This window comes from Rattus norvegicus, chromosome 19 (assembly GCF_021556685.1).
Source record: "Rattus norvegicus strain SHRSP/BbbUtx chromosome 19, alternate assembly SHRSP_T2T, whole genome shotgun sequence".
Classification (NCBI taxonomy): domain Eukaryota; kingdom Metazoa; phylum Chordata; class Mammalia; order Rodentia; family Muridae; genus Rattus; species Rattus norvegicus.
This window is the reverse complement of record NC_141552.1, coordinates 44431805-44459184: the sequence shown is the minus strand read 5'-3', so window position 1 is coordinate 44459184 and position 27380 is coordinate 44431805. Positions and strand designations below refer to the sequence as shown.

Here is a 27380-nt window from a genome sequence, read left to right as displayed (position 1 = left end):
ATCTTTGTGAGTTTAAGGCCAGCCTGGTCTACATAGTGAGTTCCAGACTAGACAAGGTTACATAGTGAGACCCTGACTTAAAAGAAAAATAAATGAATGAAACAAACAAAAAGTATTCTAATGTTTACTTTAGTCTAGGCTTTTATCTCAGTGGACCTTTGTAAAGTGAATGGAAACGGGAACTATGAGGTCTCTATTATTCAGCCTACTGTTTTCACAAACTCGGTCCTCAGTGTAATGTAAATGTGTCGTGACACGTGTCACTGTCAGAAGAAAGCGTAATGGTGTCAGTCCAACCCCTTTGCTTTGTGCCACACTCTCTACACTTGTGTATGCAGAGAAACCCTCCCATCTGTCTGTCAGGGTCCTTCTCAGGCTGTGCTGGCTCACTTCTGTTCTCCTGTTTTCTTTTTCAGTTTCTAGAGGCCAGACTAATGGCGTGTCCTTTTTATCTGTTTCCTCTCCCCTCCTTCCCTCCCTGCCTCCCTCCTTCTCTGTCTCTGTGTCTCTCTGTCTCTCCATCTCTGTCTCTGTCTCTGTGTGTGTGTGTGTGTGTGTGTTTGTATGTGTGTGTGTGTATGTGTATGTGTGTGTGCACATGTGCTCTTACCTACATCCTCCATTGATGGATCTCTGGCTGTGACCTGCAGGAAGCTCTGTGGGACCTGAGGCTTACCTGAGTGTTTCGGTTCTCTGTGAGCACATTTTGGAAGCATTCCACAAATCCAAGGTTAGGATGCTACTCTCTACAAGAGCTAAAATTCTGAGCACATACCTTTGGTTCCTTTCTAATTCCTAACATGGGTGGGTGGTCAATAAGAATTTCAGTGATTATTATATCGATGGCGCAGCCAACCCCTAAGATTCTTGTTTTCTCTCCCTTGCACTGTGTTTCCATGGTGTCTGGAAAGCAGAAGCAGATTGACCCTGAACTAGATCATGTGTCTGTCTCACAAGTCATGTCTCCCCAACCCAGCCCAGCTACTTACTGTTCCAGTTCACATCTTGTAGAGGCACAGTTTGAAGCTCTTGATGGCGTCTCATGCCTCGCCACCATGGGTTGCTGTTATTGGATCCCCTGGCACTTGCCCTTGCTCTTGGCAAGATCCTCTCTCCTCCACCTCCTTGGGGCCGCTGCTGGGTCTCCTTAGTCATTGTTTCTCTCAAGCCCTTGGCAGTTCTAAGCCTTATTGATTCCTCACCCCTTGTGGCTTGTTATAGCTTGTTTCTCTCCACTTTCATGACCCCTGAGGGACCCCCATCGGTGTCTCTGGCTGCTCCTCAGTTTCCTTCAGGAGTTCTCTGCTGTGTGACATCTCTGAGAGCTAACACATCCCTGTGCGTGGTTGTGACCTTGGCCCCTCTTCTGTGTCTGGTATTGCTATAAGAGAATCCGCTATTGACATCTTTAGCTCTGACTCTTCCCCTAGATGGCAAACTTGAATATCAAAATGCTTATTCCGAAATCACTGGGATATTAGGGCAACATTTCAAACTTACCATATGAAATTTCCCCTCTCTCAGTTTTTCCTTTGTGTGCCTTTTTTTCAACCAATGGTTCTACCACATGTGGCTTTGAGGGGGCTCTTTGACTTCTTCTCCTCTACACCCCAGCCCACATCTGCTTTCTCAGAGCATCCTGTTGGATGCCTTCAACACTTGTGACGTTGGTTACCTCCTCATCTCCATGACAGTCAGTGTCCAAACCAGAGATGCCGTTAACTCTTGCTCACTGGGCATCAGTGGTCACTGAACTCAGCCACTGAACCATTCTCTGAAGCGGTTGCCCTGCTTCTGTACTGATCCTGATAAAATCCTACTGGACACCTAGGCTGATCTTTGTAGAACTTAAACCTTACAGTGTATGGACAGGCTGTCATCCCTTTTCCGGCTTTTAGACTTATCTTGTTTTTTACTCTCTTTCGGCTTAGTATCTAGATTCTTTGTAGCAGCCAACACTGACTGCCCTGTTCTCTCTCTCCCTGCTTCCCCGACAGCAGGGTCTTACACCACGTCTTCCACCTGACACACAGCCACATCAACTGTCTCTCCCCAAACAACCTGCGCCCACTGCCTCCTCAAAGCTTCTTCGTCGGGCTGTTGCTGTGTCGCTCTGTTTTCTTCAGATCCTCATGAGGTGGTCTCCTTGTCACTTAGACGTCAGCGCTCATGTTGGCTCCTCAGCTGCTGTCCCTGTGCACCTAATCTGCCGTCCTTAGTGTCTTCTCAGCCAAATCGCAATAATCAAAAGGTGTCTTGTTCATTCCTTCATGGTTGGTCAATGTCTGAGAGGGCAGGGTCCTTGTCTGACATTTCCCTTCCCATATCCTCTCCACTTACCCTGTTTCTGGCCCATTGTGCACTAAACATCTGTAGAGCAAACGAGCCAGGGCTCAGGTAGACGGCCAGACTCTGGGTTGGGGAGTCTTCCAGCAGCCAGCCTACCATCAGCCTGTCCCCAGGCTGTTCTCCCTGTCCCACCATGGCTTTCTTGCTTCTCCCTCTTCTTTTTTCAAGATAGACTTGTCTTTTGTCTCCATCTTTAACAAACTACGTTTCATCTTCCCTATCTTTTGATAGCAGCACAGTTTCTTCTCTGAACTCTAATAATTGCAGCCCGCTTTGGTCTCCCAGCCTGTCTCCTATTATAACAAATTAGCAAACATCCTGATCACCAGTCCAGTGCTTGTCTCTCTTCCTTGCATGAGCCGTCCCCCTGTTGTAGGAGTGGGGCTACTCCAGCCTCCTTGGTGTTTCTCGCTGTTACCATTTGGTCTTTTTCTGACTTCGTTTGCAGTAAAGAATCTCTTCTACACCTTCTCTTTACATCTTAAACCACAAGAAAAAGAGAACACAAGACGTTTAAACTCTAATGGCTTTCTCTTGTTTGTTACCTGTGTGAGCCCTCACACGCCTGTGTGTGTGTGTGTGTGTGTGTGTGTGTGTGTGTGTACAAGAGTGTGTGCATGTATACAAGTGTGTGTAACAGGGACCCTCTCTAAGTGGCTCTTCCTTTTGCCCTAATTTCTATTTCATTGCCAAAATAAAGGTCAAATTGTAGGATCCAGACTTATGACGAGACACTTACCTATGTTTTTCACTATACAGTCGATTCTTTTCTCCTCACTTCACCTGCCAACAATTGGCTATGTTCACGTATGTTCAGGAATTTCAGGGTAATCTTAAGAGGTTCGTGTTGTGATCAGGTCACATTGCAGTAAGCACTGCTGCTGCATTGGTCACTTTCCTTGTTACTGTTTTGTCTGTTTTTGTCTTCAGCTTCTGTTCCCTACCCTGGGGAGTGTTTCTTGTGCTCCTGTGTTAAACCACACCAGGGTTACTCACTGTAATCTGATTGCCTTGGCATCCTGAAGCAGTCTTTTGTTTGTTTGGTTTTGGGTTTTGGTTTTTCGAGGCAGGGTTTCTCTAGGTGGCCCTGCCTGTCATGGAACTCCTTCTGTAGACTGGACTTGAAGCCTCTGCCTCCAGAGTACTGGCCCATAGTTTTTTATTTGTTCTCCAGTAACTCATAAAACTGACGTATCAACACTGCTTCAGTGTGAGCACGGTGGCCGAGCTCTGTGGTTGACCCCATATGCGCCTTGAACTTGGGATCCTTGGGAAGTGGATCAGAAGTCCCATGAGTCAGGGTATGAGGGGAAGCTTCCCAACTCACCCTGACACAGACGGACTACACCTGTATTCAAGCTGAAGGACGTGCTCTTACGGTGAAGACAGGGAAGTCACCTGTCGTCAGCTCTATGTACTACGGTCTGTGTTCTAGGCAGGCTGAGGTCAGCTGTGTGTCTTTTGGGGCTGTGTCTAACACTGGCTGTGGTCAGCTGTGTGCCCATCAGGGCTGTATCTCATGCTAGTTTATCTTCTGAAATTCTTGGTGCTTTGCTACTGCTTGTGGTTGTGAAGTTGGAAGGAATTCCCAGATGTCTGAAAACTTTTCTGACATTATTTTAGTTGACAAATAGAGGCCTTGCCTCAAAATGAGTATTATTTAATCCACAGTAAACCATCTTTTAGTTCTTACATCAGTCTTGACTTTATTAAAGTCAAAAGTAATGTTTAGGGAGGATAAAATCATAAATATGGTTCATAAATACTTAAAACAACAACAACAGCACTCCTGGTTGAATAGAAATCCCACTTAGAATTGTAGTTTATCATTTAAAGAAAAACGTCTGGGATTAAGGGTAAACAGGTTTTAGAAAAGAAATCAAATATTATAGAATTTGAAAACCTAATTTAGCATATATCAGATTAATGCCCTGTAAACTCTCTAAGTCTGAATTCAGCTGGCACTATGTCTGACTTAATTCTCCTGTTTATTTTCTTCTCTTTCTTTGGTTATTTGTGTCTAAATCTCAGTTACTTTCCTTTTATGGCTTTAAACATTTAGTAGTGATTTAGTGAGGGCCTTCTCCTTTCCTACTGGGTTTTTTTTTTTTTTTTTGAGGAAGTGGTCTGGAATTTTTTATGTGTGAAATCACTTTTTTTGTGAGCATATACACAACCCAACAATTTTAGCAATGCACATATTTTTTACTTGCAAATAAGCAACGGTTTAAAAATTCGTACATAAACAGTAAAGTTGATAAAGGCATTTTTATATATTTGTATCCTAATGTGCTTTTTCTGTTTTAAAAATATTCTGTAGTTGATTGGAATAAATTTGATTTTGACTTGTGCCACACAGCTGTAATTCCTTCAAACACATGTCACCATGCAGTGTATTTAAGGCAGTGTCAGCAACAATCCTTCCTTTATTTAGAATAATGGAATCTAAAACTATCAACCCTTTCTACTTTCATGAGCCTTTGGCTTTCATACTGTAACACACAAAAATAATTCATTTACGCAGGGCTTTTGGTGCAGTGTCCATCAGAGGAGAGGCTGTGCTGTAATGTCTGCCTTCCGCTGAGGTTGACTTACGCCCAGCATCCTCCTGTTTTCTGAGCCTTTTGAGTGACGTTGGTTTAATTAGTTATCCCTTTACTTAAACTTTAAGATGATGGAGTCTGTCTGTGGTACAGAGTTGAGTCAGAGTGATGCAGTTGGGGAATACGTCACACGGTACCAGAATCTACTTTCGTTAGTAGTGTTCTCCAGGTCCATGTGAAAAGGAACCTCTTCAAAGGTGAGTCTGAGCCGGAGAGGAGGGATGAGTCATGTTGGAAGGATGGGATATCGAGCCAACGGAATATTCTGTAATAAGAAAGAGCCATGATTCCCACACAGCAAAAAGAATGTTCAGTTTCTCAGGCTCAAAGCTCGTCTCGGCTTTCATATGTGAAGACTCCCTATTGCCTTCTGTGAGTGCGGAGTTAGTTCTAAAAGATTCAAATCAAGCAGACGATAAGGAATAATGAAAACAGTAAAAACACAGTTGGCATATGTAAGTATTTATAAGTCGAAGTGGAAAGTCAAGGTAGAAAATGCATAGAGACATTGATTGGCCAAAGTAATAGCATTCTAGGGAGAGGTTCCAGCCACAGTGCACGTTCACTCGTTCAGAGTTCTTTCATCTGACTCAGTTCATTCTGAGCACGAGGGTATGTCTAATGTTACTGTGAGAACACGAGGGTGTGTCTAATGTTACTGTGTTTGAGAACGTGAAGGTATGTCTAATGTTACTGTGTTTGAGAACACGAGGGTGTGTCTAATGTTACTGTGAGAACACGAGGGTATGTCTAATGTTACTGTGTTTGAGAACATGAGGGTATGTCTAATGTTACTGTGAGAACACGAGGGTATGTCTAATGTTACTGTGTTTGAGAACACGAGGGTGTGTCTAATGTTACTGTGTTTGAGATGAAGGTGTATCATCACTGGTGTCCACTCGGGCAGCCACGGCTGTCTCTTAGGAAATGCACTGTACACTTCTTATGGGCAGTTGGAGACATGGTTTAGAGAGCCACGACGTGGAGTGAGATGAAAAGTTCTCTGTCTCAGTGAATCTCTGCTTTAAAAGGTGAGACACATGGGGATAGTGGAAGGCTGGCTGCTGTGGCCGAGGACCACAGTTTGTTCCCAGCACCCACGTAGCAGCTTACAGCCATCTACATGTCCAGTTCTGGAAGATTCAGTGCTCTCCTCTGACCCCTGTGGGCACGGCAAGTGTATGATACACAGGTGTGCATCCAGGCAAGCATCCATACACGCGAAATAAGTACATGTTTTAAAAAGTGGAACATGTGATACAAATGTATGAGGTGCAAGACATCAGAGGATGTGTGTTTGAAGAAGGCAGTGTGGGACAGGGAGGAAACAGATGCAGTGTCACACGTAGTAGACGTTCAGAAGTGGGGAGAGGAAGACACATCAGCAGCAGTGGCTTTAAGGAAGAGGTAGAGATGTTGACAAGAACAAAATTCTCGTTAAACATCCCCAATACCCAAAATTCATAATGTCCAAGACATGTTTTAAAATACATACTCTCTACGTTATCGTTATGAGTAGATGTATGGAGAAATATGACCACAAGGATAAGAAAAGGGAATCAGAAGGAATGCGTCTTTGAAATGTCCCCAAGTTCTTCTCTATTTTGGTTGGATCACATGGTGCGTGTTTCTCTGTGTTCGTGTCTAGACTTGGTTGGATTTCTTAACTAATACACCAGCAAAGAGAAAGGCTTTTGTCTTTGGGGGAGGAAGAGCTTTCTGAAGCAGTCTGCCTATTAAATTCTCTCTCTTTTTTTTTTTTTTTTTCTATTTTTTTTTTCGGAGCTGGGGAAATTCTCTCTTTATATTCAATATTTTTTGTTGAAACTAGGCATGTAGTCATGAGCTCACCCGATGTCTACTTTCCACACAAAGAATACCCTCGAGAGAGGCAGGAGCTAACTGTTCCATGGAATGGGCTGTGTCGGTCCTGCAAGCCCAGAGTGCGGACATGGACTGTGGACTGAGTCAGGGTTGCCATGAAAATGCTGACCTAGGAAGTTGGTGGATTATCAGTTTTACTTGTCCCAAATATTTTTCATGATGTTGTAGAAAGGAAGAAGGTGAAACAAAACCTATTTTTTGTTGTTCTGGGAATAAATATTAATGAAGTCAGTTGCACAAATGAAGACTAAAAATAATGAAATGGGGTTTACATTGGTGCTGTAACCGTGGAGTAGAGCTGGTGACTTTCACCAGTCCCAAGGTCAGTGGAGCTGACCTTCAGTACCCAGCCAGAACCTTTGCTGTCAGCTCTGATTAGATTTACCCAGTGATGCAGAGCAATGGTCCCAGTCCGGATGCAAGCACTCCTGCATTTATTGAGGTCTTCTGTATGTTTTTTGGAACAATCTTATCTTGACTATGTACAACATTTTGATGAGATTTTTAGATTTCTTTATACTTGAAGTTGGGATTAGGCACCATCCAGCCCGCTCTGAAAGCCACTGATGGCTAACCTTTCAAAAGCTGCTCTGGATAACGGCTCTTGTTGTAGGCACTCACACAGCATCACAGCATTGCCTTCCTAGAAGACCCACCCTCCATCTTTAAAATCTCTTACACTGATTATAGACATGCTTGGGTTTATAACATTTTAGCTTCCCAAATTTAGCATTAGCATTATATTAATACAGTGTATCATAATCTTGTGTTAGCCTTTCTCTGTATAGTCACTGAGTTTCACATAACCCATTCATTCCTCAGGAAACAGTTCTTCATCCTGTGTCCTTAGTACCAGCAGTCTACCCCTGAGCACTGGGGAGACAGTTATATGATAGATTTAACCAAATATTGTGTGATGCAAATGAGAATTTCTATGTAGGACATACCACTGGGTCCCCCAACATCTGTAAACTGTGACCAAACACATTGTCTTAGTTAGGGTTTTCTTGCTGTGAACAGACACCATGACCAAGGCAACTCTTATAAGGACAACATTTACTTGGGGTTGGCTTACAGGCTCAGAGGCTCAGTCCATTATCATGGGAGCATGGCAGTGTGCAGGCAGATGTGGGGCTGGAGGAGCTTGTTCCGAAAGCAGCCAGGAGAAGACTGGCTTCCAGACAGCCAGGACACACTTAAAGCCCACGCCCACTGTGACCCACCTATTCCAACAGTCCTCACTAATCCAACAAGATTACACCTCCTAGTAGTGTCACTCCCTGGCCAAACATATTCAAACCATCACACACATATTCCTTGATTTTTTTTTTTAAAGGAACTTATTTTCATATCTCTAAAAGGAAATACTATGGTTTTTTGTGAAAGCTAAATTTTAAAAATGTATGTAAAAGCCAAGTGGTGGTGGCACATACTTTCAATCCCAGCATTTGGGAGGCACAGGCAGGCAGATCTCTATGAGTTCGAGATCAGCCTGGTCTACAGATCGAGTTTTAGAATGGCCGAGGATACACAAAGAAACCCTCTCTTGAAAACCAAGAAAAGGAAAAAAGAAGTAAGTAAAAAGCAGGGGATCGATAGGGGGCTTATGGACGGGAAACCGGGAAAGGGAAAACATTTGAAGTGTAAATAAAAAATATCCAATAAAAAAAAGCAGGGTGTGGAACCCAATATATAGGAACATTTAGTATTAGTAACTATACTAGCATTTTATTTAATTAACTTGGTGGTTTAGCTAAGTTTTGGTGGGTAAGAAGAAAGATTCGGCATGGGCTACTAAGTGGTTGACCTTTGCGAGGATAGTTAAGCAATGACTTTATTTAGAAGAGAGAATAGCTTGTTCAGAAGGCCTGGGGCAAGATTCCTGGGTTGTTCTAAAGAAATATTAGAAAACCTCTGCCTGTTGAGAATGGCCAGGGTAAGGCTGCAGAAGTGGCTGTGTCTTGGAGACCCCGTAGGCTTGCTAAAGAGGATTTAAGGGTTTAGTGTAAAGATTTCATCAGGGACCAAAGCATCTGATTTCAGACTTAGACCCAGTGTTCAGGCTTAGTATGAAAACTATCCTAAAACTTTCCATCGAGATCAGGGGGCTGGGCTGAGGATGTAGCTCAGTCATAGGCACTGACTATGTATGAGACCCTGGGTCTCAATTGCCAAAAAAAATAAAAAAATAAAAAAAAAAATTGAAGAACCAGAAGACAAAAACCAACTCAGCCGCAGCTTCAGCTCATCTCTGAGGGCGTGCTCCTAGGAAGCGTTAGTGGCTGTTTTTGCTAGTAGCCATTAATTTTTGCCACTAGCTATGTCACCTATGCATGCAATAGTTTTTCAACAATAAACAGTGAATGGCATAATTGACCCTGGTGACATCCAGTTTTTCAGTAAATCTGGGGGTCATAGTTATGTGAGTGTGTGTATGTGTGTGTATACCTGGATTTAGAGTGGCGACTCAACTGCTGGGGGCAGAGCCATAAAAAAGGCAGGTAAGTAAGTCCTGTCTTCTGCCAGTCAGTACATTTTTTTCTAAGGTCTTCAAACATCCTCAGCGCTAGTCAGGAACTGCATTAAAAGCTCTCTCCTTAGGTAAGTAAGCGTAATTAGAGAATTGTGTCCTCACAGGACATACTGCACCAAGAAGGCTGCACATGCGCACGACCATTTTATCTGCTCATGTAGACACACACACACACACACACACACACACACACACACACACACACACACACACACACACACCTCTTTCCCTATAGGGAAATGGCCAGCATGTTCTTCTATGTTCTTTCTCCGGCCATCTCCCTGTCTATTTAGAAGTCTATCTAAGAGCCGAAGGAATAAGGCACAGTTATCAGTCCCTTTCATTTCTGAGGTACAATGACTGCATGCTGCTCCCTCTTCTCCATCTACCTAACACTCTCATGTTCTGTCTCAGACACTGTGGAGTGACAGCAGGCCCGTATTGTTCTGTGGATGAGCACAGCAGTTGCGTACATATACAAGAATAGATCACAGCAAGCATCCCCTGAGCTCCCCGTTTGCAGTCATTGTATTTCCACCATGACAAAATTCCCACAAGAGGTTAAATTATTCATGCCTTCGAATCTGTGGGATTCAGCAGATAGGCTCAGTGTTATTGATGGCAAACTTTATCTCTCTTATTTCTGAGACACATAATGGAATGGGGAGGCCCTCAAGTAGCCAGAGTTAGTGTTTAGGCTAATTTTGCAGGGGCCAGTGGGCTTTTGCCTTTACGTGTACAAACACCATTTTTGTCCCTCACAGCAGATTGGAAGTAGATAGAGTGAGAGAGAATTGGCACTAATTTATGAGCCTTCCAGTCCTCTTAACTTGACGCACCCTGTGAGGGCAAGGTGCTCTAATTACACTTACTTCTCCTAATGAGAACCTTCAGTGGCAGTTACTGATTAGAAGTGGCGATGTCTGGGGACCTTAGAGAGCACATATTGACTTGCAGAAGACAAGACTTCATCTGCCTTTTGTGTAGCGCAGACCCTAGCAGTTGACTGGCCACTTTGAAGTCCATCTCTGCACCTTGCTCCAAATGTCGCAGTGGACTGTACAGAGAAGCTGAGATACACTTTATTTCTCAGCTTCAGTGAGGTCAGAGAGTTCAGGAATTCAGTTTGCTTTTAGCAGTGTCTTTACGCTTTTTCTTCCTTGGTGATGGTCACATGGACTGTTCCTCCTTTGGCTAACAAGAATAACCCGTAGTCTGGAACGCTGTTTTTAGAAACATTGATTTGAACCATGGAAAATGGACACCTGACATTGTTTTCCTCTTCACACATTTGCAGTGTGCACATTTGGGGACACAGGACTGAGAAGTTAATGGCATATTGTATATAATATGCATATAAGAAGTGTAATGAAGACTGAGAGAGCCGTGATGAGGCGAGCTGTGCCAACGCCTGAGCACTGCAGCCATCAGACAGGATGTCCTGTGCACTCCAGTGAGGTAGAAGGAAGTATTCCCAGTGTTTCACCAGAAAGAACTGGTAAACATTTTAGGAGATAGATAGATTTATTCTAATTTAAGTTGTTTTCATGCATATAAATAGTTCAATGGTACTCCACAATTTTATACAACTTTTTTTTTCTTTTGGTTTGGGGTGTGTGTGTGTGTGTGTGTGTGTGTGTGTGTGTGTGTGTGTGTGCGCGCGCGCGCGTATCTGAGACAGAGTTTGTCTGTGTAGACCCAACTATCCTCAAACTCGATCTGTAGATCAGGCTGTCCTAACTCACAGATTGCTGGGACTAAAGACATGTGTCACCACCACCTGACATATGTACACCTTGTAATGTACCAATTAAAAATAAATTTAAAAACCAAACAATAGTAATTGCTTGCTGTTGTACCAAGAATATGCATTTACATAGTCTTTTCTGGAGCAAGGCAGACGTTTTCTTTGTAGATCCAGATAGTATAGTATTTACTTCTCCTTTTCTAATCACAAAGCTTTTCTATTATCTGACATCCTGATACCTTGCTAGCAGGATGAGCTGTGTTGTTTTGTTTTGTTTGTTTTGTTTTGCTTTGCCCTGCAGCCCAGGCTGGTCTGAGACTCCCTGGGAGTTAACCAGTTAACCCAGTTAACTCTAATATTAACCCAGTCTGGTTGTGAATTGAGTATTCTCTTACCTCGGCCTCCCAAGTGCTGTTGTTAGAGTCAGGCGCCCTGACTTCTAGCAGGATGATGTGCCAATATGGTCCTTTCTTGCTTCATTTTTATACACCTTAATAGGAACAGACTAATCTTTGCTGGGTCTTCCTTTTCAAGTTGCATTAAACTAAAACCTTTCTTGCTTTTATATTTTTCACCTTTGTTACTATTATTATTAGAATAACTATTATAAGAGACATAAGAAAGTCCCAAAGTCTTACAGGAGATTAGTCTACAGGAGATCACACCGGCTGTTCATTAGCTGGAGACTGTGCTTTGAGGGTCACGGTTCTATCTTCCCGTGGACTTCAGTGCTTACCTCCTTGGGAATGGCTCCTAAGAATGGAGAGTGGCTTCCAGGACAGGTTCTATCTGGGTTCCATGTGGAAGCCTCCTTTAGAAATACCCGGCAGGAGGGCATAGCCTACAGGAAGGGCCTGGTTTCAGAACCACAATCAGTATGGAAATCATAAAAAGTTTTCATTACTACTAAAGCTAAGTAGGTTGGTATAACTGCAACGTTTTTTGAATGGTAAGTTTATGTCTGCCAGTTTAGGAACTACTAGAGGATTTGAGGTGTATCTGTAGATGTGAGATAGAAAAGGGACCAGGAGCTGGGCTGCAGCTCCTGACAGTACTAGGCCTAGAGTGCTCGAGGCTTTAGCCTCAACCCCCAGGGTAAGAGGAAGTACTGGAGGGAAGGAGAGCTCAAACAGGAAGCCCGGGAAGGAAGCGTGTAGAGGTCGAAGGCTGCTCCCTTAGGCGGCATGAGGGCATGGGAGAGCGCTGTGCATTCCAAGGAAAGCCAGCAGACTGAGAGAAAATGGCAGTGTCACTGGGGATTGGTGAGTCAGAGCAAAGCAGTACAGGCCTACTTAGTCTGTTCTTGGAACTCATACTCACTTGGAAGGACAAAATAATCAGATGCTTAAAGAAACAAGTAGTCGGTCAAGAACAGTACAGTATTTAAAAATGGATGGAGCACATGACATGAAGGGCCACAAGAAATTTAAGGGTGCCCGTTAAGTAGAAATATATTCAAACTCTTGGTATTAGACAGCCATCTGGGGAGAGGGTTGGGGAGCTGTTGTTGGAAAGAGAACCACAGGCCTGCGCACAGTAGGCAGACAGACATTCTGCCCCTGACCTTTATCCCTATCCCCCGATGTCGCTGGTTTAAATTTAAGCCATGGTCCGATTGATGGTATCGGGTTCAGAGAGCTTTTTCCATCTTGTGGTTGCTAAGGGGATTCGGGGGAAAGATAAACCTGGTGCCGGCCCCTCCCTCCACTGCTGTTACCTGACCAAGGCCTATGTGGCAGAGGCCGGGAAAGAACCAGTGGGTTTGGTGAGTTAACAGTTTAAGGAAATAAGGAGGAAAGAAAGCCTGAGGTAAATACTGCAGTTCTTACTTGTAAAGGAAACTGTCCCTGAGGGCTGGAGGGCTGAGGGCTCTGCTGCTTTTCCAGGGGATGTGGATTCAGTTCCCAGCACCCACATGGCTCACAACCATATGTTACTTCAGTCCAGGGCTTCCAGTACACTCTCTGGCTTCTGTGAGCACCAGGGAAGCATATGGTATACAGATGGATATACCGGCAGAAGACCCATATGCTGACGTTTATGAAAAAAAGAGAATGTCACTAAGAAGGGCCGATGCTGCTGCTGCGTAAAGAAAGGAATGAGGAGTTGGTTTGTTTGTCATAGTGATTGCTAAACTCTTGGAAGAAGTTGTTGTTTGTTTGTCTGTCTGTTTTTGGAGACAAGATCTTTCTATGTACCCCTGACTGTCCTGCAACTTACTGTGTAGACCAGATCGGCCTCACAGAGATCTGCCTGCCTCTGCCTCCCAAGTGTTGGGATTGAAAGTGTGCCCTGGTTTCTCAATAAGTCCTTTGAGTGATGTGTTTAAGTCTTAAATATTGTTGAAGAAAGACTGATACCTTAAAGTTTCTTTATGCAAATGTTTTTTAATTATATTCTTAAGTTAGAGGAACAAAAAGACAATGTAGGGGTTGGAGAGATGGCTCAGAGATTAAGAGCACAGACTGCTCTTCCAGAGGTCCCGAGTTCAGTTCCCAGCAACCACATGGTGGCTCACAACCATCTGTAATGGGATCTGAAGTCTAACATCTGTACCCTACCATGCACAAAATAAATACACAAAAAGACAGTATATAAACACAAAAATGGAAACAGCCCAGAGGTAGTGGCTCAACTTCTGTGAATACTTTGTGTCCTTCTATCTCCATTTACCTCACAGTATTAGACTCTGTATGGAAGTCTGTGTGTATGCTTAGGGCTGTGTGTCATATCAAAGTTCATTCCGTTCCCTGTTGGCAAGAACTGAAGCAGAAGCTATGGAGAATGCTGCTTACTGGCTTACTTCTTGTGGTAATCCCAACCTGCTCCTTTACCCCAGGACCAGCAGCCCAGGGGGTCGGAATTTGGTCCTCCCACAGCCAACATCAGTCAAGAAAAGGCAGCACAGGCTAGTCCACAGGCAGTCCTGGCTTGCCCACAGGCTAATCTGGTGTGGACAATTTCTCAGTTGAGATTCCCTCTTCCCAAATGACTGTGTCCTGTGTTGAGTTGATATAAAACGGTCCAGGAGAAGATGTAGTAGTTACTTCTTACCCCAAGAATAGCAGCACAGGGAAGAAAGGTTTTGTTTTGGTTTATTACCAAAGGTGTTTAGAAGGATAAAGTCTAAGTGACAGGGAAGGCATAGCAACAGTCAGGGAAATGTGGTATCAGGAACAGGAAGCTGACTGGTCACATGTTCATCCACACATAGGAAGTGGGCTGGGGAGGTGGGAAGTGGGGCTAAGCTTTAAAAACCTCGGAGCTCACCCCAATGACTGAAGGACTTCCTTCCTCTTTGAATAGGATCTCTTTTGGCAGCCCAGCTGGGTTCCTAACTCAGCCTTCTGCATGTGCTGACACACCCATCAATGTCATATGTGAATAAGTGTGCTGCTTAGACCATGGGCTGCATCCAGTGAGTGTCCCCTGAGTGTCGTAATCTCTTAGCTGCTCTCATTGCTCTTATTATTATAAAGCATGTGGTACCAGTGTGAGGTCTCAGTGATCATACCAGCCCGTCGTCGATCCCTTCTGAGCTTCACATTGCCCAGATATACAACAGGAGAGGAATGGAACCTATCCTATGGTGAATGAGAGAATGAAATAAATTTGGAGAATTCGCAGAGGACTATGTGACTAAGATCCTTGTGACATGAGCTGTTTACTGTTGCTAAGAAACCACTTGGTCTGCTAGAATCACCTTGCATTACTTGCTCATGTCTATATGCTTTCCTAAGTCTTCTGAGTTGATGACTGAAAGCAAACTTAAGTGGTCACTGTGCGGACAGCAGCGCTTGCACACTGTGACAGGTGCGGCCTGAAGGACCTCATGAAGAAGATACTGTAAGACAACGTGTACGGATGAGAAGGTGCCAAGGAAAGCAGGTTTCCTCCCTATTAAATGCTCCAGCCAACCAGGATGAACTATGTCTTGAGGTATAGAGATATTTGGGGCCCATGATAGAGAAGCTTTTGTGAGTCCAGATTGAGTTTTGGAATTTCATTGTGTTCAAAGCTACATACCTTCTGACGAGGAAAGCATCAGAAAAAACATATAATGATCAATTTTTATTTGAAATTTTAAAATGATTTGATTTTAAATGCATTTGGAATATGTTTAATCTATTGAGTTCTGGAACTTTCAAAGAAGGTGGCATTGTTATATGTTAAGAATATCTCCATACTAAAGACTTCTCAGGACATCACCGCATCTATCCTAGCTCCTTTAAAGTAGCTGCAAGGACCTTTTTTTTTTTTTTTTTTTTTTTTTTTTTTTTTTTTTTTTTTTTTTTTAAGTATACCATGTTAATATCTAAAATTCTTCTGGTCATTCACCATGACCTTGAGCAGTACCATTCGAAGTCAGTTTTTGAGACACATGATCACTATTTGATGGTATCCATTCTGTGACTTCTGTAAATCCACTGACGTTAAATGCATGCCAGCTCCCTACAGTCACTGAGGATACAGACTGGGAAATGTGCCCCCCACGGTTCCCTATCCACTCCCTGGAAATCTGTAAGCTCTTGAGTGAAGCTGTCGAGAACCAGTAATTGCCCCAGGATGCCAATGTCCTGCAAATTCAGGAACGGCACAGAAAAGGGTGGGACAGTTAGAAAGTGATTGCCACACCCAGACTTGGAGTAAATCGAGCCCCTCCCCAGGAGACTCAACAACTTCTAAAAACATATCTGGGAAGGTCATTTCTATGTTCTTACGTGCCTCTTTTTATATGCGACTGGAATTGCACAACGTGTACGTGCTCTGTGTCGGATAATAGAGCCCACACACTTCTGCTGAAGCCTCAGCTGGATTAGAACTCTTCAGTATCCCATGAATTTAGAAAGCCCTATGCCTTCTCTAAAGATGGGAAGCATTTTGTTTTTTCTTCTGAATTTAGAGATCATTATTTGAGGGCAGTGGTCTATAAACCGTTGACCCACAAGTGCTTTTTTTTTTTTTTGGTTCTTTTTTTTTCGGAGCTGGGGGAGCTGGGGACCGAACCCAGGGCCTTGCTCTTCCTAGGCAAGCACTCTACCACTGAGCTAAATCCCCAACCCCCCACAAGTGCTTCTTAAAGAGATACTGAAGTGCTTGCTTTTGCAGGGGTTAGAACTGAAGCTAAGCAGTCTTATTAGTAGGGAGTAGAGAGCATGGAGCAGGAGGTGTGTCTTAGGGGATAGCCTCCAGAACGGGCCATCCAAGGATGGTTTTTAAGAACAATTGCCAAGGCTGTCTTGGGGCAAGTATGTGGTAGAAACAGAATTTGCTCCTTTGGGGGAAGGGGAAAGAAGACACGTTGCTTCCCTGAAGATGGATGGCTCCTCTTTTTCTGACCGAAGAGTGGCATTGACGGATGGCAGAGTGTGTGATAGCAAGTCTTGCTTGTCTCCAGTGAGGAGCTCTCTTTGGCGGGTAGAAGGGTTCAAACTGAGGAGTCTATGTGGGATGAGTTATCTGTAATCTCTGCCTATCCCGGGAGAGCGAGGGAGTGACTAATTGCAGCATCCCTTAACAGTAATGGAGACGGATTGAGGGCGGAAATGAGCGATTGACCTTGAGCCTCCTCCTGACACTGTGCATGGCCGATTTAGAGTAGGTTTCTGGGGGTGCCTTGGTGGTTCAATTACACAGACGACCACGTAGCCCTGATAATTAACTCAGGGCAGTGTTTCCGCCCACACGTGCAGATGCTTGTTGCTCTGTTGACATCATTCCAGGAACGGAAGTTTTACCCGACTAACAGCTAGAGGCAGATCTGCTCAGAAGTTAATGAAGGGCTTTCGTTTGCACAGGCCCCCTTGCTAAGTCCTGGAGCTAATTTTGAACCACCAGAATGTGTGACGTTTAGATCCTACAGAAGAGCCAGGTTCTGTCTGTGTGGCAAAATTCTCATTACAGATAAGTAGTCTGCAGACTGAAAATTGTGATGAAATGACGGGCAGGGTTTCTTTACTAAAGAGATTTGGAACTATTTAAATTTAGTAAGTGCTCAAGTCTATACCTGTCTACCCTATCCTCTGAGATTACAGAAGTTGACATAAACAATGCTACTTTTATGCCTTTTTAAGTAACTATTTTGTTTCTTCGTTAACGTTAATAAAGTTTAAAAGGGAAAGTATAAGAAAACACTATATACTAATCCCAGTGATGAGTTTATATACTTGCGTGTACTGATACAATTGCATCTAAGAATCAGATGAATCTGCTCCAAAGCACATTACCTACGCTTTGCACTGTGGTTTGGCTGATCTCTGTGTGGCCTTCTGCACCAGCAAAGTTAGTGCCCTGTGTGTAGCAGGCACTCAGAACCGTGGTGCTGAAGCTAAGTACATGTGGTGAAGGGGGTTATTTTTCAACTGAAAGTAAACATTGGCAGTTTGGGGAAAAAAAAGCAAAATACATCACCTAAAGATAATGTTTTGTATATTGATGGTGAGTAGCTTTTATGAGATAAAGTTCTCAGTTGAACCAGAATTTCTGTAACCATCTTCTTGTAAGCACGTGTCACAAATCTGCTGGCTCAGGGTCACTCGATTACTGCGTGCACAGTTAACTCAGGCAGCGTGCGTGCCTGTGGAAGAGTCGCATACACTCAAGAGAAAAGGCGTTTCCCCTTAGGTGTTCACCGCAGTGGTCCATTCTGGTTTCCTCCTTTTGATTGGGTTGTAGGCTGGCTCAGAGGAGTGTGAACTAATAAATGCTGGGTTCAGGTGGTTTTCATTTGCTCGGCTGTACCGTTACCACTGTACTTCTGTCTGAAGCTTGTCCCTTTTAGGCGGCTTCTTTCCCAGTAGATATCAGACTTTGCTCAGAATGCCTTTTAAGAAACAGGAAGTTAGCTGTCTTTGCTTGGTCTCTCGCAGTCTCGTCCCGCCCCCAGTGTTTAGACAGCTATTTGACAGGCGGCTGTTTGTAGTGTGAATCACTCGGTGAACTTTGAACTGTCTAATCTGTCAAGAGCCCGGCCACTGTGAAGCTATCAGGAACTTCACATCCTCAGCTAGGAATCACATATTTCACCTGAAACTCAGTTGGTACAGGCTGAGAAGCAGCCAGGGAGGGAGTGGAGACCCCTGTTGATGGGCCCTTTGGAAAGAGTAATAGATACAGAAATGGAGGCTGTAAGGTTGAGCAAAGGACGCCACAACTGGCTCTGGCTCTCAATTACAACATGGTCCTTCAGTTAAATGTTTCCCCAGTTTGGAACTTTTGTCTTCAGGAAGCTAACTCCTCACTTCTCTGAGTTTCTCAGTTATTCAGCCTCATAGGGAATTAAATGAGAGAATATTTCTTCCTTTTTAAAATTTTTTAATTTCTTCCTCGCTCCACCCCATTATCCCTTTCAATTCTTTCAAATTCACGACTTCATTTTTCATGAATTGCTATTAATAAGTCTATGTATATGCATACACTTACATATTCCTAAATCCATTTAAAGCTAGTTATCTTAGTTTTGAACACATTTAATGCTATCATCTGTGGCAGTTACAGAATTAATTAAGATGGCAGCTTTTCTATTGGCAGTCTAATCTCCCAAGGATATGGTTGTGACAGTGATCTCTCTAAGGCTCCTGATAGCTTGCTTCAATAAGCAATCTTAGAAGGTGCTACAGTGTCTGCACCAAAGACTGCCTTTTGATTAGAGTAAGGGGTAAGTAAGTGCTGGGAAAGCATACCCTCTCCACACACCCGTGCACGTGGGCTGTCTGGGGCTGCTGGACAGCACATGTCTGAACACATAGGGCCCGGATGGTCTGGTGAGTGTGACCAGAAAATGGAATGATTTGGGCTCTATTCCCAAGCTCTGCAAATCTGCTGGGCCAGTTCAGATGGTCTCCACAGGAAGCGGACATTGAGGTCAGAAGTTGGGTCAAAGCCTTTTAATTGTGAGACTCTGCTCTGCCTCTGGGCTTGGGTCAATAGCCTCAGAAGCTCTGGTGTAGGCTGGGAAGGGTATATTATGGGGCTCAGGTGGTCGGCTAGACTGTTCTAATGCTCCATTGTGAGTTGCAGATTATCTGCTTTGCAGATTACCTGATCTTCTATCATCGGCCTCCCCGTTGGGCTTTTGGTTAACAGGGCCAGACGGACGGAGACAGTTGGGTACAGTGAACTCTGCGTTCCTGTCACAAATCCAGATGCCAGCCAGCCACAGCTGCTTGGTGTGCTGACTTAGGCCTTTTTGATGGTATTTTCTCAGTCTTACTCTGCATTCTCTGTAGTTGACTAAACCTCATTTTGTTCTCATCTCTAAGAAATTTGTAAGCTGGAAATCAAATGTCATACAACCTGTGCAAAATGAAATGACCAGAATACTGTTGCTTTGCCTCTGCTGTCTTCAGTGTAGATATGGCCCAACCAAGCAAGACGATGTCTTCTCTGGAGACTCCTGAAGCCTCCAGCCTAGGCTGTCCTTAGGCGCCTGGTCACCCAAGCTCTGCTTGAGTGAAGAGTCGGGCTGCTTGTCTATGTGCACCACAGTGTCCCTGGATTCAGCGCAGGGGAAAGTTAGTTCGTGAATTATGTTTTTGTTAAAGACCAGAGTATTTATATCATCTGCTCATAAACAAAGAGAGAAAAGAAGGGATAACGAGACAGAGGCAGAGAGACTATGCTGACCTCTGTGGTTAAGTGGGGAATGTCCCTGATAAATTATTGATTACTAGTTTCCTTTCTTTTGGCATATGAAATCATCCTTATATCTTATGTGCCAAAAATGAAAGTTTGCATACTCCTGCATATTGATCTTGGGTCTTAGCCTGGATCCTGCCTTTCTCCCAAGTACTGACTTCTGCCGTCTTCCCATAAAAGGCATTCTCTTCCCTGAGTTCAGTAAGTCCATGTGTGCCCTACCACAGTGGTTCTCACTGTTCCTAACGCTGCAACCCTTTAATACAGTTCCTCATGTTGTAGTGACCCCTAACCATAAGATTATTTTGTTGCTACTTCCTAAGTGTAATTTTTTTTGTTTCTGTTATGAATTGTAATGTAAATATCTGATATTCGACCCAGATTGGTGAGCAGCAGGAATTCTCTTTGGAGACTCAGGATCTGTCCTTTGTAAACCATCAGTGTGGCTCAGTTTGTATTAGCTCAGTAGCATTCCTTCTTGTTACTCTGCAGTGAGAACCTGTGGCTGGGTTTGTTGGGCTTAGCTGACATATACCACACACAGCTCTCAGTCCCGTTTCTTTTTTTCTTTTAAGTGCCCTTTAGCATGAACCCTTGGTCCCCATCCTCTTCTACTAAAATCCTGCTCAGCCCAGGAAGCCAATGTCACTTTCATTCTGTCCTATGACTCTGTATTTGTGTTCTATCACAGTCCTGCTGCATTTAAGATAATGAATGAGGAACTTGAGAAATTCATTCAGGGCGTGAGCTGTATCTATCTTTGAAACCTTGATTCTAGAGGAACTAAAGAATGTGCCTAGGACATCATTTGGTTAGGGGAGTCTGAGTTTCCTTCAAAATCTAAATCTGAGGGATTTTTATCAAGGCACTGTTAGGCATGCCATCCACAAGTGTGGTTATCTTGACTTTCTCTTCTCACAAAGCACAGAGATTACTTCTCAAGTTATCAGGAAAATGGCCAAAATAACCTCTGAGGTTGATTGCTAGATCATCTTTCTCTGGCCATCATATGACTTACTGACCCCACCTTCACCCTGTCTTTCTTTTAAAGTAAGCATTTAGAAAGATGAGTATTTGTGATTTATTTTTCTTGTAACTGTCATACACACACACATACACACACACACACACACACACACACACACACAGTACTGAAAGAAGACTAGAGGGTAATTTTGGGAAAGGAGTGGCAGGGGTTGTTGGGGCATTCCAGACTGTGGGGGCAGGAGCTTGCCACACAGCTTCTTCACACCATGTCAGAGCAAGAAGTAGAAAGTGGGTCCAAAAACAGGTGTGGTCTGGAACCCCAAAGACCCACTCTGTGTCCCCAACCTCAAAAACACCAGCTGGGAACCAAGTGTCAATCACGGGAGCCTGTGGGGGACACTTCCTACGCAAACCACAGCTTGAAACAGGAAAGAGCATGAAGCTGCAGGAATAGGAAGAGTAATGCAAAACAAACGTCTGACAAACGTCATAAAAGCAAGGTTTCTTACAGACGTACTCCGAGTTCTGTGAAGGAAGGTAGGAGTGAGTGAAAGCAGTGAGATTCTGAGACTGCCTCTGTGTACAGGAGAGTCCTGGGTCCTCGTGCCTGGCTGGCCTTGAAGGGGAAAACACCAACAGCTCTAAGCTGACCTCCAGTGCTTGGCAGAGCAGCTCAGGGGAAGAAACAGAAGCTGACACTAGCCATCAATGTGGCATAAGGAATAGTTAGAGCAGTAAGAAAGACAGCACGTTGCTTAGCACAAATGCATCTGTACATGGTCTGGTTCCTAAGCAAGATCTCTGCAAGGTGAGGAGGGAACAGTAGCCAGATGCGAAACATGACAGAGTAGTGTACTGGTCTGTTTTTGCTTTTTCCTGAAGTGTGATTTCCTCTTTACTGGATACAGAAGAGAGTGGTCGAGCTGTTCTAAGCCTTAAAGGACTTTGTTACTCTGATTCTCAGAACAAACCTCTTGGGACCATGCCGGTTGTGACTGTAAATCTACAGTGGCAAATTGTGTTAATTTGACTGAGGAGAAATGCTAACCACATTATATCAAATAACTGCCAGAAATAATTCTCCACCATGCCCCGTGACTTTATTTTAATTGATTTTTTTTTAAACTTCTGGCTTCTGTGATTTTTGTTTATTCTGACACACATTTATTAAACATATGAAGAAAATGGTTTTGCAAATTACTTTTAGGGCCTTTATCTCGGTTAGATTGGGTGAGTTAACCTGCTTTTCAGAGTTGCAGATAAGTTTCCTTTTCAGACCTGATGCTCCTGGTGTAGCTTGTGGGACCCATCGGTGGCATAGCCTGACCACGCCAGCAGTCCCATCAGTTAGCAATAATATTGTTGGCTGCTTCATTAAGATTTGATTGTGAAAACTAAGTGTAATTGATTGCTGTGAGGTATGTTCATATTAGGACTCCTAAGCTATGCTGCGCAAGAAGTCACTCCCGGAACATCAAAGATAATGCCACCCCCTTTCTCAGTTTAGGCTGTCACTTCTTTCTCAAGCCTTAGGAGTAAGCCTCCCTTGTCTGCTTGCTGCAGATCCCTCTCAGTATATGAACCTCATGGTGGATGTTCATGGAGAAGCATTCTGACAGGAGAATTGACCTGTCAGAATCGCCTACAAAGATCTATTCAGTGAAGGCTGGGGAGATGGCTCAGTGGACAAAGACTTGGCTGCCACACAACTGTGTGGACTCCAGATCTGCATCATAAGCACTCAGCAGATGGAAAAGCCCACCGTAACCCTCTTACCTGAGAGGCAGATCCAGGCAATTCCAAGATGCCCTGCCTCAAGCAGATCCAGTGGAGATCAGTCAAGGAAGACACCGGGTTAACCTGCATCCTCCACATGCACACACACGCACCCACCCACACACATACGAACATGCACACACTCGGCACGCATACACACCTGTAAAAGTAGACCTCAAAGATAATCTCGTTTTCTTTACCCTCTGGGTTTGCCTTGATTACAGACATTTAAAAGTGAAACTTCTGTTATTTCACATGTCTTGTCCAAAGAGACCCATGGTAATAATAGTGCCAAGCAACATCTTCGAATGCATTGCCGGGCTATGTAACATTGAAAGGTAAAACTGTTTTCCTGTTATCCCAGGAAACCAAAGCGCAAAGATGTGAGCTGACTCGCTTGGTTTACAGGCAGCACTGAGTGGTAGGCATGGTTGAACGCAGGCATTCTGTGTCCCTGATAGGAGGGATGTGTGAAGACACAGCTCACAGCGGCTGCCGTTCTCATTTTGGTGTTACAAAAAATGCCTAGTGAGTCTTCTAGGAGGCTGGCTAGTAAGTGGTGACCCCTGCAGGGAGCTACTGACATTCAGAAGCAAAGGGAGATAATCTATGCAGTTTCCTTTAAAATAACACCTCCTTTTACCTACAGCTGAGTTGCTTAGCGAGACCTTTGCGCCAATACCTGCAGCTCTTTGGTTGTCCTGAGGTGTTGCCTTCTGCGTGTGACCAGGCACTGCTGGGAGTTCTTTCTCATGGACTACAGCTTGCTTCCTATTTAGTGTTAATATTCGAACATTTGGGCAAACTGTAGAACTTTCACCCACAACATAAATTGAATATACACTTCAAAAAACAGTATACACCACCAACTTAACATCATGGCTTTCTTCAGAAAGGACGGAGGAAGAAGCGGGCACATCCCATGTTCATTTACAGCCCTGCTCTTGTGGAATTTGAGGCTGGACAGAACTGCCCTTTGTTTTATTCACACTGTCACGAAGTCTTTGTAAAAAGAGTAACTTGCATTTCAGCGTTGAAGACTGGGGTGGGTTAATTTCACCTGAGTGATCGCCGGGAGCTTTGTAGATTTTTAGCAGCAGTGTCCTGATTAAGGGACACTGTCACAGCACCACTGACAGAGCATTTGTACCTCTAAGCTTTCAAACTCCTCCTCAGCTGTCAATGCTTGGGCGCTGTCTGGAACCACGTCCTCTCACGCTGTGCGCTGCCTGCAGCTCGCCGGAAGCTCCACTTTGACTAAAAGGGCCGGTTTCTCGTCTCTAACCCTTGTTCTCCTTTAGTTTTAAAACCTGCTTAAAGTCCTCCTTTTGTTCTGAAAAGTACACACACATTTGTCATCTCTTAAACCTTTCTGATGTTGAGGTAAGGGACTCCAAAGAAATGCTAGACATCTTAACGAATAATTGATTAGAAAGGAGTCTGCCAGTGGTAATTGTGAGCCATGATGTGACAAATACCAAATCAGAACTTTCTAGATCTTTCCCAAACCTGGCTAAAGTCCTGAATATGAAGAGCACTGGCCTGATGTGGAATTCGAAAGGATTTATGATTGTGTGCATGTGTGTGTGTGCATACGTGTAAGTGTGTATGTGTATGTGTCCATGTGCGTGAGTATGTATATATGTGTGCGTGCGTGTGAGTGTGTTACTGGGATAGGGTTTTCAATTATTTTTGTCATTTACAGTAGTTCTTCTGTTGACACTTCATTTATTAATGGCTATACAGTTTTGTTATTGTTTTTTTAATGGTTTAATGTTATTAATTTTTTAATGATCGATCACCTGAAGCCACTTTGTGGGTATTTACCAGACATAATTTGAGCTGCCTCAGGAATCAGTGAGCAAAGTGAAGGGCGTGAGACCTGACTTCTCTAGTGGACCATCCTGTGACCTCACAATGGGGAGAGCCTTTCAGCCACGGGGGCTCTGACTAATTTGTATTCTAAATGTTCCTTTTCATGGAAGGCTAGAGTCTCAAATTTTATTACATGGAAAACATTACAAATAGTCTTAAAATAGATCTGTGTCCTGTGTCCCTGAGAAGCACTATAACAAACAATTGGGGCGTTGTGGGCCTGTACTATCCAATCTATAAGTAGCCACATGTGGCTAATTAAGTTTAAATTTAAATTAATTTAAAAATCAAATGAAATTGAGAATTTGCTTCTCTCTTTGCAGTGGCCACCTTTCAGTGCTTAATGACTGCATACAGCAATGGCTGTTGTGTCAGTCTCATCCACTGACAGAATGCTTTATTACAGAGAGTCTGGCTTGGCAGCACGGAGGGAGAGCTAAGGGAAAACAATGAAGTTCATTTGCTTCTGCACGTTCCTTGTTTCCTTCTAGGGCTTCAGTGCCATTTTAAAATACTCTTTCCCGGAAACAGGAACCATAACTGTTAAAAGAATTACACAAACACTCCGGCGTTCGACTTGGTATCCCCCTGACGTGGTAGCTAAGAGCTAACAGCTGTATAAATGCATTCTCCCAAGAGCTAACATTCTCCCAAGGACTCAACCAAAGCAGAAGTACATAAAATTCAGTGTTGAATTTTCAAAGTGTGTAAGAGTTGTCCGGTCCAAGAATACTTTCAGCAGTGGAAACTCAGTGTTTTTGTCTGTATCACAAAGGAAAGGCAACACTTAGAAAATTCTATGGGAATAAAGTGATTGATTCTTCTACCTGATCTTTTCAAAGCTGTCTTATTTAGAGTCCCTCCAGTCTGCAGTCACTGTGACAGTTCACTGTTTTCCAGGCCTTCCTCGTCACAGTGTTGTTGACAGAGAGAGCAGTGGCAGCACAGTGAGCCTTACAGTGGTGTGAGCTCTGCACACGTGAAGGCTTAGAGCAGCCACATGCAGCAGGGACTCCCCCTCCCCCTTCCACATTTGGAAGCTGTGAGTTTCTGGAAACCAAGGGCAAAAGCAGACGTGTTTGTGTCAGGCCACTGTCTGACCTGGGATGACTTGAGATGGCTTTCATCCTGTATTTCTTTCATTAAGTGTGACGTGAACAGGATCTGTTGTGCTACACTGAACGATGGAGTGTTTCTGCAGACCCCGCTGGCACAGTCATCTACCATACAGCCCTTCAAAAACGTGTGATTTCAAACTCATCTGGCCCCAAGATTGTGGAACAGGAGGTGTACATTTATAGCGTCTACTTTTTTTTTTAAAGGGAGGGGGTAAAAGCATCTTTATTTTCTCTGTCCAAGGCTAGCCACAAGCTTACACAGTCTGCTTCCTCAGTCCCCTGAGGTATGCCTGCAGTCATGCAGCACAGAACCCTTATGTGTTATCCAGCTTTGGCTGCAAAGGGCAGAGCTGACAAAATACCTGGTCCAAGCTCTCAAGGCTACTGGAAAAAAAACGGTCCAAAGTCAACCTGTTCAGCTCGAGAGCTGGAGGACCTGGTACACTGTTCCAGTTGGGTAAATCAACATACATGCACATGCACACACATACATGCACACACACACACACACACACACACACACACACACACACACACACACACACACACACCTGGGCAGGGCTTTCAAACAGGGATAATGTAGTAACTATCACTCTCTCCTTGACATTAAATGAAATGGTTTTAAAGTTTTATTCATTGTGAGTTAGTTCTAATTCACCAAACTTCTAGGTCCAAATTAATTGATCGTGCCAAAACTTATGGGAGCTATTCTTTAGGTCTCAGTGATAATAAATAAAATTATCCTTTATTCTTAAAATAATATTTTGATGTATACTTTGTTTTTCTTAAGTTACATGGGTGACTTTTTCCATGTGTCACAATGTAAGTGCCCAGATGAAAGTATAAAGTACAAGTTCAAAGGCAGGCATAGTAGCTCAGTCCTAGTACCCTGGGCAGGTGAGACGGGGGATTGCTATACTTTCAAGTCTAGCATGGGTTATGTAATAAATTACAGGGTAGCCTGGGCTACATAAGGAGACTTTTTATTTTCAAAAAAAAAAAAAAATTCGGGTTGGGGATTTAGCTCAGTGGTAGAGCACTTGCCTAGGAAGCGCAAGGCCCTGGGTTCGGTCCCCAGCTCCGAAAAAAAGAACCAAAAAAAAAAAAAAGAAAAAAAATCAAGAGAAAGAGAAAAATTCAGAGTCTGTGATATTACTGATTGTTTTCGATATTTAAATAAGATTGCATTTTGCTTTCTTGTCTTATTCTAGGGCTATGAAAGACGAATACTGTTAACAGTACTTTTAGATTATGTGCCGTACACACGGCCTTAGCATGCAATGCCCGGAGCGAGGTTCCTTTGATAGTTCGGTCAGTTCATGGGCCTCTCCTGACTTAGGTTGCTACTCAGGGTTGGCCACCGAGTTTCTGCATGGCAGCCTCGTTTGCTGTGGTCACAGAATATGAGCAAAGGGAGAGGCTTCTGTGGTGGTGGTCTGTGTGGTGTTCTGAGCTATCTGTGATGGTTGTTTCTTAAAGTGTGTACTTGTTGGGGACTGAGAAAAGCAAGCTAGCTCTTTTATTACCTTTGACTTGGGCACTCCATTAACTGAGTCTATCAAAATAATTTTCTGGGAGCCTCCCAACCCCGCTCCATCTATGTACTAAACACACCTTTGACTTAGCTGGAGATAAGCAGACAGCACTCTTTCAGCCGAAACAAAACAAACTAAAGGTTTCCATTGGTCATTGGGTCTTTTTAAGAAGTGTACTCATCCCCCAGTCTACCCAATTAATATTTTTCTGGACTTGCACTCTGTGAGGTGCACTTGTACCCTGCACTAGGGAGGAATTAAACAGATAAGTAAGGAGGGCGTTTGTCTTCAAGTGGTTCAGAAAAGGGCGGTTTCAGCGCCAGGGTGATAATGGTA

The 27380-nt window shown here is 43.7% G+C and overlaps 1 protein-coding gene across 3 annotated transcripts in view; it reads left to right on the top strand.

Moving 5' to 3' along the window:
• Slc10a7 (solute carrier family 10, member 7) overlaps positions 1-27380 on the top strand; it is a 224073-nt gene that overhangs the window by 97062 nt on the left and 99631 nt on the right.